Source organism: Lissotriton helveticus, chromosome 9, assembly GCF_964261635.1.
Source record: "Lissotriton helveticus chromosome 9, aLisHel1.1, whole genome shotgun sequence".
In the NCBI taxonomy this organism is placed as follows: Eukaryota; Metazoa; Chordata; class Amphibia; order Caudata; family Salamandridae; genus Lissotriton; species Lissotriton helveticus.
The window spans coordinates 1,053,175,038-1,053,189,231 of NC_136070.1; the positions used below are offsets into that span (position 1 = coordinate 1,053,175,038).

General features: G+C 40.8%; 1 protein-coding gene across 1 annotated transcript in view; it reads left to right on the forward strand.

Annotated features, from left to right (window-relative positions):
* The window catches only part of SLC6A1 (solute carrier family 6 member 1), a 598,500-nt gene that overhangs the window by 161,035 nt on the left and 423,271 nt on the right, over nucleotides 1–14,194 (forward strand). The gene's annotated exons all lie outside the window — the stretch shown is intronic.

The following is a 14,194-nucleotide window of genomic DNA, read 5'->3' on the forward strand; positions in this document are numbered from 1 at the left end:
CAGACTTGCCTATTATTTTGCCAGAATTCTGCCTCTTATCATATTGACATTGTAATTCATTATATGTTAACACATTCTAGTAATACTGAAATATACTCTCAATATGCATATAACATTGGGGTGGCACCAGTCAATTTAAAACTGATCACTGCAAAGTATGTACATAAAACAGCAACTTTTAGAAATATTTTTAGATTAAGGAGCGTGTATATGATTAGAATATTCACCTTCTCAAAAGCATTGAAAAAACAACAGGAGGTAAACCACAACACCATTCCTTTCTCTTTCTAATACCTGACATAGGAGTGGTAAGTCTGGTGATAGGAGCAAAGAATGTTGGTCCCACATCCTCATTCAATTAAGAACATAATAGAATCACCTCCATGCTTTTAGTTGTAGTTACGCATTAAAATATAGTGATATTTTATATAGCAAAAACCTAGAGATCAATGGCTCTAAACTGCAGACATATTTAGACAAGAGTAAACTTCCTTCTCTCTCGACGGAAGACCAGGTCGAGCTCAATAAGCCCATATCCTCTGAAGAAATTACCCAAGCCATAAAATCTCTTAAAACCGGAAAAGCGCCGGGCCCTGACTGTTTCAGCGCCTTGTTCTGCAAGAACTTCTCCCCTTCATTGACAGAACCTCTCAAGGACAGCTGAAGCAATCATTGCGGTACTCCCTAAAGAAGGGATAGACCCGACGTCTCCGAAGAATTACAGGCTGATATCTTTATCCAACCTTGATTGTAAGATCTACGCCATGATTTTGGCCAAAAGAATCCAAAAGGTCCTACCGCAGCTCATACATCCATCTCATGTAGGAGTCCTCAAAAACAGATTATCCAGTGATAACACAAGAACATTAGCTCACATACTAGAGAAAGCAAAACTCATTTCATCCCATACGGTGGCAGTGACATTAGACGCCAAGTAGGCCTTTGACAAGGTCGACTGGGCCTACTTAGAAGCCACTTTGCGGAAATTCAACCTAGGGACTGACTATATTCATATGGTGATGGCCTTATACTCTAACCCGTCGGCGAGAGTGAGAGGGTGGGTAAATATCAGACCCGTTCGAATTGAAACAAGGGATGAGACAGGGTTGCCCCCTCTCTCCTTCCTTTTTTCTATTGGCAATTGAACCATTTCTTTACTCACTCCGGAATAACGAGCTAATTAGGGGCATCTGTTTTGGAGATCTCACGGTGAAGATTTCGCCTTATGCAGACGATGTCTTGGTAGTCTCGGAAAACGCTGGCCTAGCTATTCCGGCACTTATGTCCTCCATTGCGGAGTTTGCTGAGGTCTCAGGCTACAAAATTAATAAGGACAAGACAGAGGTTAAATTACTTAAGAATATAGGCGATAAGAGCGTGTTAGGAGACCCGGGATTATGCTGGCAGCCGAAGAGTTTCAAGTACTTAGGAATTGAATTCGAGAAGGACTTAATTAGCACTCTGAAACTAAATGAGCTTTCCCTCCACAAAAAATCTCCTCCCTCCTGGATGGCTGGTCACCAAAATTCCTGTCTTGGTGGGGGAGAGTGGACATCGTAAAAAGGATGATTACGCCCCTCATCAATTATTTGATAAGTATGCTACCTATGCTACTCTCTGATGAGTTCCTCAACAAGACATATAAGCTTTTTAATACTTTTTCGTGGCAGGGGAAGAAGCCGAGAATCTCTCTACGGAAACTCCAGCTTCCAAAAGACTAGGGGGGATTGGACTTCAAAACTTCAGATGCTATCAGACAGCCTACTTGTGTAAGCAGGGGGCAAACTGGTTCCCAACACTACAAAACTACACTCCGATCTGGATCCAAGTTGAAAAGGCTATTCTTAATAATCTCCCGCTCTCTGCCATTATGTCCATGGATGCCACGGCATTTCCTCAGTCCAAAAATATCTTCCTTAATACCAAATGGGCGCTCCTTAACCTAGAAAGACATTGCAAAGTCAAAACCAAATTTTCAAAATCCACCCTAACCTCGTTCTGGTTCGAACCGGTCTTTAAAGAAGAAGGAAAATACCTCTACTGGGAGGAATGGTCTAAGAAGGGCTGAACTTGTTAGAGGATATCTATGACGGGCCTTCTCCTCTAGCCTTTGCCGCCCTACAGACACGGTTTGATCTCCAACCACTTGACTTCTATAAATTTCTGTGTCTCAAAACCCTTGTCTCTGCCAGAGCCATCTTACCACACGAACCCACACTGTGCAGCAAACTACGTCAACTTTCGTCCTTAGGCCACATGGTATCAAAAATCTATAAAATTCTCTCCCCCATGCCTCAGAAAACCCACAGGAAGTGCGAACTGGATTGGGAGAACAAAATTAACCCTTCTACTATCCAGTTCGAATGGGACAGGATTCACCTCACTCCCTTCTCCATCAAAATCTCTCCATTACTTTCCCAGACAAAATTTATGCTGATCAATAGGACGTATTGGACACCCGAAAAACTTTTTAAACTTAAGCTCCGTGACAACCCTTTATGCTGGAACTGCAAGTCTCACGACGGCAATCTGGCCCACATGCTTTTCTATTGCCCGATGCTCCTGCAGTTTTGGGATAGGATCTTTAACTATATCCAATGAATATTCCATTTTAGACCGCCCAAAGAATTTGCATATGTCCTATTGGGAGCAAATGGCCCGAGGTTACCATCTGAACACGATAGACTCCTATTAGTTCTTATTCTTACACTCGCATGCAAAGTAGTTTTAAATAAAGGGAAAAGTGCCTCCGATGTATCGTTCAAAATGTGCCAAGAATGGCTAAACTCCCTGAGAGGTGCGGATAATGATGTCCTATACTCGTCACCATGGCAAAACCTCATACTAAACTCTGGAGCTCGCTTGATTCAAGGGAGACATGCTACGACCCGCATTAGGCCAGTATGAGATACTATCCACTGTCTCACACTCTGTTTTGATCTACTAATTGTATAGTAATGGATTGCATGACTTAGACAAAATTGACGCTATTATAGACAATTTTATGATGTTCTGTAACGCTGCTGCTGTAACCTGTAATCTTTAATCTTTTTCTTCACTTCTTCTCTCCCTAACCTATATTATTGTTTCTATCGTCCTTTTGCTCCTCCCTACTTTCCTTTTATTTCTTCATCCTATATCACATTGGTGCGCTATGAGTATGGCTCCATATAGGGATAATTTGTCTGACATGTATCTAATGTGTGTTTTCTTTGCCATTCCATGACCTATTAATTATTCATGATATTCTTTTTTGACCACATGATGTGAACCAGACAGATTATCATTTGTATGCACTATATGTATCCGCTCGTGTATTGTTTTCTGTCTCTTACTCGCTTATTTTCTATTTTTTTGTATGCCCCTTTAATCCTTAATAAAAACGATTTGAAATAAAATATAGTGATATTGATATTTTGACAATAGAACCATTTTGATTTTGACCTGTCCATAACAAATCTAGGCTTAGGGATGTAGGCTTCAAATGGTTCAATTCGTTCTTAGTCAGTCACATCCACAGATTCAAAGAGTGCCTATTTTTAGTCAGTTACACATTCTATCACATGTGGAGACTGCAAGGCTCAGCGCTTTCTCACAGTCTAAACAATTGCCTGGTCCATTAGACACACACAGAGGAATCAGGGTACATATATTTCGATTGATACAAAGATCTACCCCAATAAGGAGGACCGATCCAATGAAGACCATAGATATGCAAATAGCCTGAAGAAGTTCAATGATAAATTCATTAAAATTGCTTTGCCTTAACAGGCCTAGATACTTTTATAGCCCTATCCATGTTCAAGGTACCTGAATTTCGCTATTGACAATATACTGCAACGTTAATGGCCTTCAGGTGACCTAGGTTTAAATATATGACTATGGATCTTTCATCCTGGGCTCTACCCGTTGGAGCTGAGTTTTGCTTTCCTTGTGGTTGGAAAAGGCTTCCTAAAGTTTAGAAGTGCCTTGAAATTTCATCTCTTTAATTTGGCATCTGGGTAGGATTGCTCGAATTTAGGGCAAGGTTAAAGCTTTGAATCCTGTGTGGTTCTTTTCCAAGGACATTTGATGGATTCCTAATGAATATATAAATATAGGAGTGATATATGTTCTAGAGCTTTACCCTGAAGGTTTTGTCACCGCTGGAAATGCTTAACATCTCCATCAATATGGAGAAACATCAAAACACTATCTTTATTTACTGTCACCTTCTTCACATCAGCTGGTGTGACAGACTTACCTTTCTCTCCACTTTTTCCAACTCGTCCAATAACACTGAGATGGCAATAAGTTGTTTGATGTGCATTTTAGACTCTTGGAAGGAATACAAAAAAATTATGAAATATATTTCCAGATGCCCCATGCTCACTATGTCACAGGACTCAAGCTGCAACTCATTGATGAGACTCAACAAGGCCAAAACCGGTCTGGCGGTTGCTTGTGGTTATGTTCTGCAGCTCTCCTTTGCTGATTCACTGATCGTGGCATGGCACTTATTCGGTTACTCTTTTAGTTATACTATAAATTACTTTAATTTCAAACATGAGTACATCATGGCTATTAGAGAAACCTTACTTGAAAATATGAATTGAGTGATTTATTGGACTACTAGAACTGTTAAATAGGCCATGATGAAGCGATTTTAGGTGCTGACAGATTTGTGCTTGTATAATAAATTTACTAAGAGTAGGTTTTTCTTTTGTCCCTCGCAATTCTTTCTGTGTATGAAATATGATCTATGGGGACTTGGCCGGGAAGTTCAAGTCGCACTGTTTCTATTAGAGCAAGAGCGTGTCTCATTTGCATATGGCTACTCCATACCTGCAGTGGCTTAGGGGCAGAATATTAGGAGCAGAATCTTTTACAGTCATCCCATCCATCACTTTTGTGTTTTAGTGTGACACTTGAAGTGCAATGGGTATGCCGCAACATAGCTCCTCTTCTTACTGTGCCACAGGACTCAACTGCACCCCACTGATGAGACCCACTAAGCCACAATTGATCTTAGGCTTCTTGTGTTCCCTTCTTCAGGGGCACTGGCCTGACATTTTTGGCTATTTGTTTACTGCCACAGAAAAAATTTAGTCTGATTTACATAAGGTAGGTCCCTGTCTGGAATGGCCCAGCTGGCAAAAACAGTGAACTAAAATGTGACCTGAATCACTGTTAGCAGCTGAGACTTTTATAAGCTTTCTACCCCTATCCTTTACATTTTATTGTCAAGATATAGGAACTTTTCAGTGAGTTTGAACTCTCTACTGTCACACATTTCCGATTAATATGATCTTCTAAAAGTATAAAAGTTTACATATATTTGGATGTTCCCATTGGTACTGACAGTAAATTTAGAACTAATTATTAAAGCATGTGTCTCCACGCTGTACAAAACAGAACTGTATGGACAAAATAGAGAACAAAATAGGGCACAAAGAGAACTGTAAAGTACATAGACCAGCATGCATCACTGCCTACTAAACAAAATATGCAAATGTGTAGCTTGAAAACGCATTTCCCCACACTCTCTGAACATCTGTCTTTCTTTTCTACTTGGTGCAGTTGGCAAATTCTGACCTCTGTCCTGATTAAATCGAAGAAAGACCACAAGGAAAATATTAAAACGTTCCCTGAAATGATTTAAAAAGTAAAAAGGCTGACAATAAATTATATCAAACAACTTCTTGGCGTCTGACTGCTTTCTGTGCCTCTTTGGGAGGATATTTGTTTTATATCTGAAGGATGCTTCTACAGTCCTGCAGCATGCATGCACCAGGGAATAATATTTCCCATCATGATAGAGAAAAAAGGGTAATAAATATAATAGTACACTTTGCACATCGGTATAAGTGTTATCATCACACACAGACACACACACACGCACTGTCACTTTTTTATGGTGCACTGCATCCTGCATTACATCTGGCACAAGACAGCAACACGAATTGGACTACACACAGCAAAACTTTGCCTTGCCGGCTAGACCTGATGCCTTATTATTTGTTCGAAAACACTGACAGTTTGATGAATTGAACAGTGTTTTATAGTGTCAGGCTGTGAAGAGGAAAGCATCGAAAATGCTTGTTGGGCACATCCATAGCCACACAGAAAAGACATCTGGATTACAGTGATATGAACATCATTCTTCAAATGTCCATTACCATGCTCCTCATCTTGATGTCCCACTTTCTAGAGTGACATGCTGACTAAGCCTATGGCCTTAAAGTCCTGCAAAGGGGTGGAATTAAGCTGATAAAAGAAATGTTGCTTTAGATTAAAAACCCCCCTATGATGCTCATGGAAAAAATCTGTCTTTTTTTTGTCTACTAAAGGCGATTTTTTTATGATGAAAAAATACGTTAAATTACATTTGCAAATATATCAAAGAATGGGGTTTCTGGTTTAATTATGGAGATAAAGTACTGTTCTAGATGTTGTCATCTGCAAAGTCGCAAAATAAAATAGTACTTACCGAAATATCGTCCAAATGCAAAAAAGCAATACTTTCTTTACAAAGATAATCATGCAATACGAAATACCTGTAAACCACATGCTATTTTAGAATCTCATATGAACAGGGGATCCGTGGGTTAGGCAGACATAACTATGACACCATTAATATGCCAGCCAAGTCAAAAATCAAAATGAGTTTAAACCTATGCCGTAGCTCTTCTCTTCTCCCTGTAACCTGAAAGTGAGCAGTTCCCTACGTAGCAGTTCTGGAGTCACAGGTTTATCAGAGATTATTGAAAGTTGCTTCGAGGCATATCACTAAAATTTCAGTGAGCTACAGAATCGCCTAATCCAGGGATTGAAACTTCATGGCACCCAGCCGTGCTTATTTGCAGCATCTGGTGATGTTAGGTTTATTGAAAAACAACTGCCATTTAAATTGTATTGCCATAGCAACTGCAGCAGTGGGCGCTGGTCGAACACGTGTGCCAAGTCACATGCCTTTCCATCCAACAACTCTCAATATTCCCTAGATAGGCCAATGTATGGGTTTGATGCATTTGCTGGAGATTGCGTTTAGCAACACTGGTAAAAGGCGGAGTTAAGTAGTAGGTCAGCTCACAAATTTCCAAAAATATTTAATGAACAAGGCAGTCTTGCAGACATATACAATATAATGTTCCTGAAGAAGAATAAATACATTACTTGTCCACCAGTGTGCACTCAGGTGTTAAGTGTATTATCTAGCATATCATTAGAGTGTTGAACCCCTAAGAGGCTCTTACACCTGTAGAGTTTATTTTGCATTGAGTGTGAAGGAATGCTGAAGGGTTGTATGAGTTATGAGGCAGAGTCAAGTAGCAGTCTGACAACACTAAGTGCCCCGTTCACAAAAGTAAATGTACATGAATAGATTTACTCATGTGAAAATCTACCACTGCACAAGGCTCTAAATCTACTTCTTTTTAATATTCATGATTTAATAGTGTAGATTTAAACCTAAGAGTAGACTTTAATTTATAATACGTATTTTAAATGTAGATTTGGTGAAATAAAACTTTACAGCAAATTAACTCATTAAATTGAACGTATACATTGAATAATTAGTTAGAATATATTTATTTAATTTATAAATAATTTTCTTAAATACTTGTTCAAAAACACCCCACCTACAGCACCATTTGTATAGTTATTTATTTTGTCTTAAATGCTGGTAAAAGTTAGTTGTAGAAGTATTTTTATTTTCTTTATTTTTAACAAATCAACATTGTAATGGAGAAAATTGATCATAACAAATGATTGCAAAGACCAAGCTCACGTGGTCGAAGTGGCACTGAAAGTTATCTGTTGCATTCTGTATCTGGTGGCTGGCATCAGCAAGTGTGTGGACAATTTCACTTCTTACTGGCATTGCATGCACTAACCCTTCTGGATTCTTGATGAAGGGAGTGACCACTAGTTTGATTGAGTGCTCTAAAAATATGATGGCATAATAGTTGCAGTTGGTGGTACTGCATGCATCAAACTCTCCTTAACGTTTGATATTGAGGCAGCTGCCTCGGCATAAGGGTATTTTAGAGGTACCATCTCATGTTGTATTTAGCTGATGCACATGGATTTCAATCAGAATAAATGGCAAAATGCTCCTAATGATGGCACTGTTCATGCTGCCATCATTCCTGCCACTCTAGCCAACTGTTAGCACTGGGTGTGTCTGGAGTTGTAGGTCCAAAGACTCAGTAACTAAGGGATTGTCTTTCACTGCCTTAAAGCAGTATGGTATGTGCGCTCTAATGTAATTTTGTGTCTGCATAGTTATTGCTGCAAAATGCAGATGTCTTTGTCAAAGCAAAATGTATCTCCAACATTCAAATGCTTATTGGATGTCAAAGGGAGTGAATGGCCAACTTATTCTGTGAGGAAGAGCTACCGAATTGGCGGGATTATACAGTGATCTCATGGACCGCTCCATGCTGTCCCCAATGTCTCTTTCAGCATGTGCAAATTTTCTACATTGCAACCTATTTCTCTTGACTGCAGCATGATATAATGGCAGCACACTGCAGAAGTGAATGCAGAGATGTAAATATGGTGTGCCATGTAGGCCTTTATCTCTCAGTTTGCGGACATTTTCAAGGATTTACAGATAGAATCCTTCCTCATCAATATAAATGAGGCTGGATTTTAGAAAATCCTTGCAAATCGCCCACTTATCCTCTGCTGGATTACTGTGTGCAGACACTGCATGAATACAGCGCTGTGCGGTGTCCCTGTCAATATTGCATTCGAGGATTCATGCACAAAAAGACTGATAATCGTCCAGTGGTTTGAATCGTGCTGTGAGCGGTCCCTCCTGTTGCAGTGCAAGAGATACTCAAACTGATCACAGTGCTAATGGAGTTTAAAAAAAGTTGAAATCCACCTATCTCATTAATGGGGAGGAAGTTAGCTTGAGATTCAATGCAAGAAGGGGGGAATTCTGGGAGGGAGTCCTACATGGAAGGACAAACTTCCATCCTAGTTTTCCCATTTGCAATGTGCCTGAATTGTGACCCATTTCTCCTAAGTCTTACCATGCCACAAATAATGGCACACTAAAAACTTGTCTTCAGGGAGGGTAAACATCGGCCCATGACACCACTGTTCTTCCTGATGTCTCCACCCTCCACAAGCAAAGTATAAGTTGTCAAGTATTTAAAGATTATGCTTTTTGAATGTCACTGCTTATCCTCTAGTAAACTATATTAAGTTCATGAGGTTTCACTGCAAAAACTGTCTCAAAGCATGGCTGCCACTCAGCTGCGGTTCATGCAGGTAAAGGCATTGGGGGGGATTTCGAGGGACGATGCCAAGGGAAAATTAAATAAATATTTAATTTTCATTCGGCATCATCCCTATAAATCCCCCCTCAGGGGTTACCTGTTACCTGCGCGGACCGTGGCTGCTGTCACTCCTTTCTCTTGAAAGTCACAAGGGACAGCTAAGTGTGTTTTTTGCGATTTGTTGTAGCAATTACGAATTGCTATATACATTTTGTGCATTGTAAACAAATACTTTAGAAATGAATTATTACTTCCCACTTGATTAGAGAATGCAGAGTTTTATGATGGATGTGGGTACCCTGATGCTGTATCGTACAGTTGCAGCTACTGAGCATAGTGACAGTTCATGGAGGAGTTTCATTCAAGCTTTGGAAAATATGCTTCAGGATCCCCTTAGAAAAGTGGAATTCCAAGGCAGTCCGGTCACACTGGGGTCCTGCGCCATCGACATGGCCCCACCCTGTATTATCAGTGATAATGTTCTACCCTTTTCCACGCCAATTTCTGATTTAGGCCTTCCATTAAGTACACCTTTGGAGCATCCCGCAGTTCTCAAAATAGCATCCTGGAATGTTGCGGGGCTTGTAATTAAATTAGTCTCTACAGAATGGACCACATTTATTGAGGAACAGGATATCATATTTTTTCAAGAAACCTGGGCAGTGGACAAGGTGTTGTTTGAGGGATATATTAATCTTTTTAAACCAGCAGTTCAGGGAGAAAGGGGTAGACCGAAGGGTGGCTTGTCAATCTGGACTAGGCAGTCCCCCTCCTGCAAAGGAGAATGATTCATGGGACATTCTTATTCCAAAGCTATCCTATGGCAGTACCCGCGGACATTGTATTTATTAATGTTTATTCTAGGGGTCTGCAAGGCGGGAAGACGTCTGATACAGAAGACCTCTTAGATGTTTTTTTAACTCAACACAGAGGGAATAGCAACATTATAATCGCAGGGGATTTTAATTGCACTTACGAACCACTTGATTGTGAGGATATGAATAGCTTTGAGGAGAACGACCAGTGGTTAATTCCACCGCTGGATCTTTCTCCCATAAAAAAGTGGACCAGAGCAGCTCTCCAGCTTAAAGCTCTGTGCCTAGAACATGGGTTAGGAGCAGCCAATGGCCGCATGAAGGCCGACAAGTTTGGGGCCCCAACATTTAGCAATGGGCATCGTTCTAGTCGTATAGACTATTTTATTATCAATATGGAACTTTGGCCAGAATTTCTTGATATGATCGTGGTTGCCCGGCCCGAGAGTGATCACAACCCACTCTTAGTTTCCATATGGGCTATTGCCCTTAAAAATTTTGTAGGACCGCAAAATAGGCTGGATTTCGTAGAAGGCCACCTGACTAATGACACCAGACGTCTTAAATGGTGCAAGGTAGCACTTGACCCAGAGAAGTTGCAAGCTATGAGTAACCTTGTAGCTAATTTCATTGTTACCCTTCAGGCTGAGGCTGAATTGGGGGTGGCTAGGGATGGAGTTGCACAAACATATCAGCATCTTTTTAATCAATTGAAAGTTTTTTTTATCACACACAACTCAAAAGGCCCAGTATCATCTGTGTGCAAAGCAGAATTGTGGTATAACTCTAAATGTCGGGCTGCTTACAAATTATTGGCAGCCGCAATTAGGAGTAAGGACCAGGCCTCTTAAGAGAGAAGAGACAGGGTTACAAGGTAGCAAAATTCAAGGCGAAACGTGAATGGGATGGGGCCAATTGGGCGGAACTTCTTGCATGCTCTGGAAGGGATATGACACGATTTTGGCACTTGGTGAAATGGGGGAGTGGGGACCCTGGTAAAGCTCCCACCAACCATGTGGAAACAGATCAGTGGGTTTGTCACTTCAAAGGTCAATTTGCTATTAACTCGGGCACTCAGGACACCTTTGTTGTGCCATTATCCTCCCCTCCACTTAGCATCTCCAGTAAGGAGGTAGAAGTAGCCCTCCTCAAAGTTCCCAAAGGAAGGGCTCCGGGTCTAGACTGCATTCCTGCAGACCTTTTTGTACAAGATCTGGCATCCTGGGCAAAATATATCCAACTTTTAATGAATGCTATCGATCAAGGGGGAGCAATTCCAAGTTCCTGGGCTGGTGCTGTCATCCTTCCCATTTTTAAAAAGGGGGACCGCTCACTGCCAGGAAATTATAGAACTATTAGCCTGATCGATTGCATTCAGAAAGTTGTGGCTAGATTGTTACTAGGGATGGATGGACGATTGCCACATCCTATCAGACCTGCAAGCTGGCTTCTGACGATGTATCAGTACAGTGGATCAGGTGTTAAGGTTCATTCTCATCTATTGGCGTACAGTTACTCTGGGGAGAGGTTTCATCTACGCAGCATTTGTGGACCTTAGGTCTGCATTTGACCTAGTCCCGTGCTCCAAACTGTGGCATAGCCTTTTAAAGTTGGGTATGCCATTGGAGATTTTGTCTTTTGTTGTTAAATTGCATACAGACACCTATGTCCAGGTTAGGTGGGATAGAGCAGGTCAAGTTCCTGGTCAAGAAGGGTGTTAGGCAGGGGTGCGTCCTTGCACCCACTCTATTTTCCATCTATATAAATGGGGTATTGAAATCTTTTGAAAACTGCCCAACTAATGCCCCCAGCTTAGGTGGAAAAAAGATCCCACTCCTAATGTTTGCCGATGACACCCTTATCATATCCAAAACAACACAGGGTCTCCAACGTGCCCAGACAAGATTCAAAGAGTTCTGCGACGATCATGACCTCGTTGTCAATGTTGCCAAACGAAGTTTATGGTCCTCCAGAACTCCTTTAAACAAATCGGTGAAGTTAGGATGCGGGAAGGTGCTCTGGAGCAAACAGAGACTTTTTCATATCTTGGGGTAACCGTTGACAAAAAGATGAGTTGGAAGCCCCAAATCGACTGTCTCATGGTTAGACATGCCCAACTCTCAGGTGTGTTGCTTAGGGAGCGTAGTCGCTCCTATACCAAACCCGTGGCCCCAGTACTGCAGATTTACAATTCTAAAATCAGTGGCACAATTTTGTATGGTTCGGAGTTGTGGGTGCATGCGAATCTGGAAGCGCTGGTGGTAGCACAACATTTTTTGTTAAGATCTTTAACGGGTTTGCCGCAATCAACCCCCCTAATTTCTCTCTATATGGACCTGGGGTGTCACTCCATAAGAGATGTTGCCCGTTATAGATCAGTATTATACTGAAGAAGACTCTGGGTGACTCCCGATTTAGCCAACTATGCATTGGCAGTGCGAGAAATTCGGGATATGGATGTGAACAATAAAATAGAGTGGTTCAGGGGTGTCAAAAATATTCTCACTGAGTTGGGATTGAACCGGTTGTGGACCTCTCCAGAGGGAAGCGTCTTTCCTTCTAAAACAGAGCTAAAGACAGCCTATTGGCACTGGATCTATTCCCGATAGTATACATCTTCCAGTAGTCCTACATTGTCAAGCACCTTCCTATATTAAATCCGAACCTAACTATGAACAGTACTCGGATTTAATCTCCTCAACTCGTGATCGTAAATTATTCCACCAGTTTAGAGTCGGTACTTTACCCACCAAGGTTTTCACTTCCAAGTGGTCTAACTTGTATGCCAGCAATAGTAAATGTCCTTTTTGCCCAGATAGGGATGAAACGGTGGGCCACATGGCATTTGCATGTCCAGCGTATCACAACCTGAGGAGATACTGGCTAAAACCCCTGTGTACTTTTATGGGGACCAGGACCCACAGTGAGGCATTCAGATTATTTATATCCGCAGTGGATGGCCCTTATGTGAGTGCCCTAGCTAAGTTTTTGGGCTGGCTGTGGGTGATTCGCTGGTCTGCAGGGAGGCGTACGTAATTTTCCTCCCCCTTTCTTCCCGTTTTAATATGTGTCACTTGCTTGTATATGAATTTTAATGTATTGTTCGATGCTCTTTTTAAAGTGAACTGTTCTTGGTCCACTATATAGGTGGGTTTTAGTGTTGTATTACATTATTTATAGTTTTATCAAAGTGTATTATAGGATTCAGCCTCAGTCATGTGTATCGGAATAGTGTAACGTAATGTCTATTGCTGACTTTTAGACCCTGTGACTGTACTGTGTTGACTTTTGTGTTTTTTTTAAATCCAAATAAAGTTTATAAATGAAATGAAATTCCAAGGGGCGCCAGTAATTCCAGTTCTTTTCCCCCATCAATTCAACATTTTGCCCCAGAGGTCCACCTTGGGTTTGACTGCTTTCCGCTGTCAAAATCTCTGGGTGAAAGAAAACCGGTTCACAGTGTTCCAGCAGAGATCATAATTCCTATGACGTTGGTGCCTAATGTTACCAGCCCCACTGAAACGAAAGGGTCCTTGTAACCAAGCACTTAGACCTAACATTTTCCTATGTGGCCTGTTAGGATTATTCAAATGGTGCTCCATCCCTGGTGGCCTAAAAACCAACCCAAGCTCTATTTAACCATTGCCCTTTACTGTGTCGTTCTAAATGTTACTGGCTTTTGCTTTATAACAATGAAAATTCACACCACTGTTCCCCTTAATTCGATGTCTATTGTGGTGTCTTATTTTGTGTTGTTTGTTTATGTTCTGATTTTAAATAAATTTGTTTGCGAAATGTATTTTATTTTACTTTAATGTTCTTTTGATGACACTTATTTATTTAGCATGCACTTCCGTGGAAAAAATTATGCTGTTTTTGTGTAAGCTACCAGGGTAGACAAGATTTTTTTCAATGAAACTGTGATTTCAACTACGAAGAGATTGCATTATTTAGTTGGTGTAGTACCCACTTCCAAATTGATAATCCAAAATCTCAAAAAATGAATGTGAGTTGTTTTTTTAAAATAAGTGTGAAAAAAACACGTTTTTGTATGATTCACTATGGCTTCCGTGGAATTCTAAAGATGTAATCTGTAGATGTCATTCC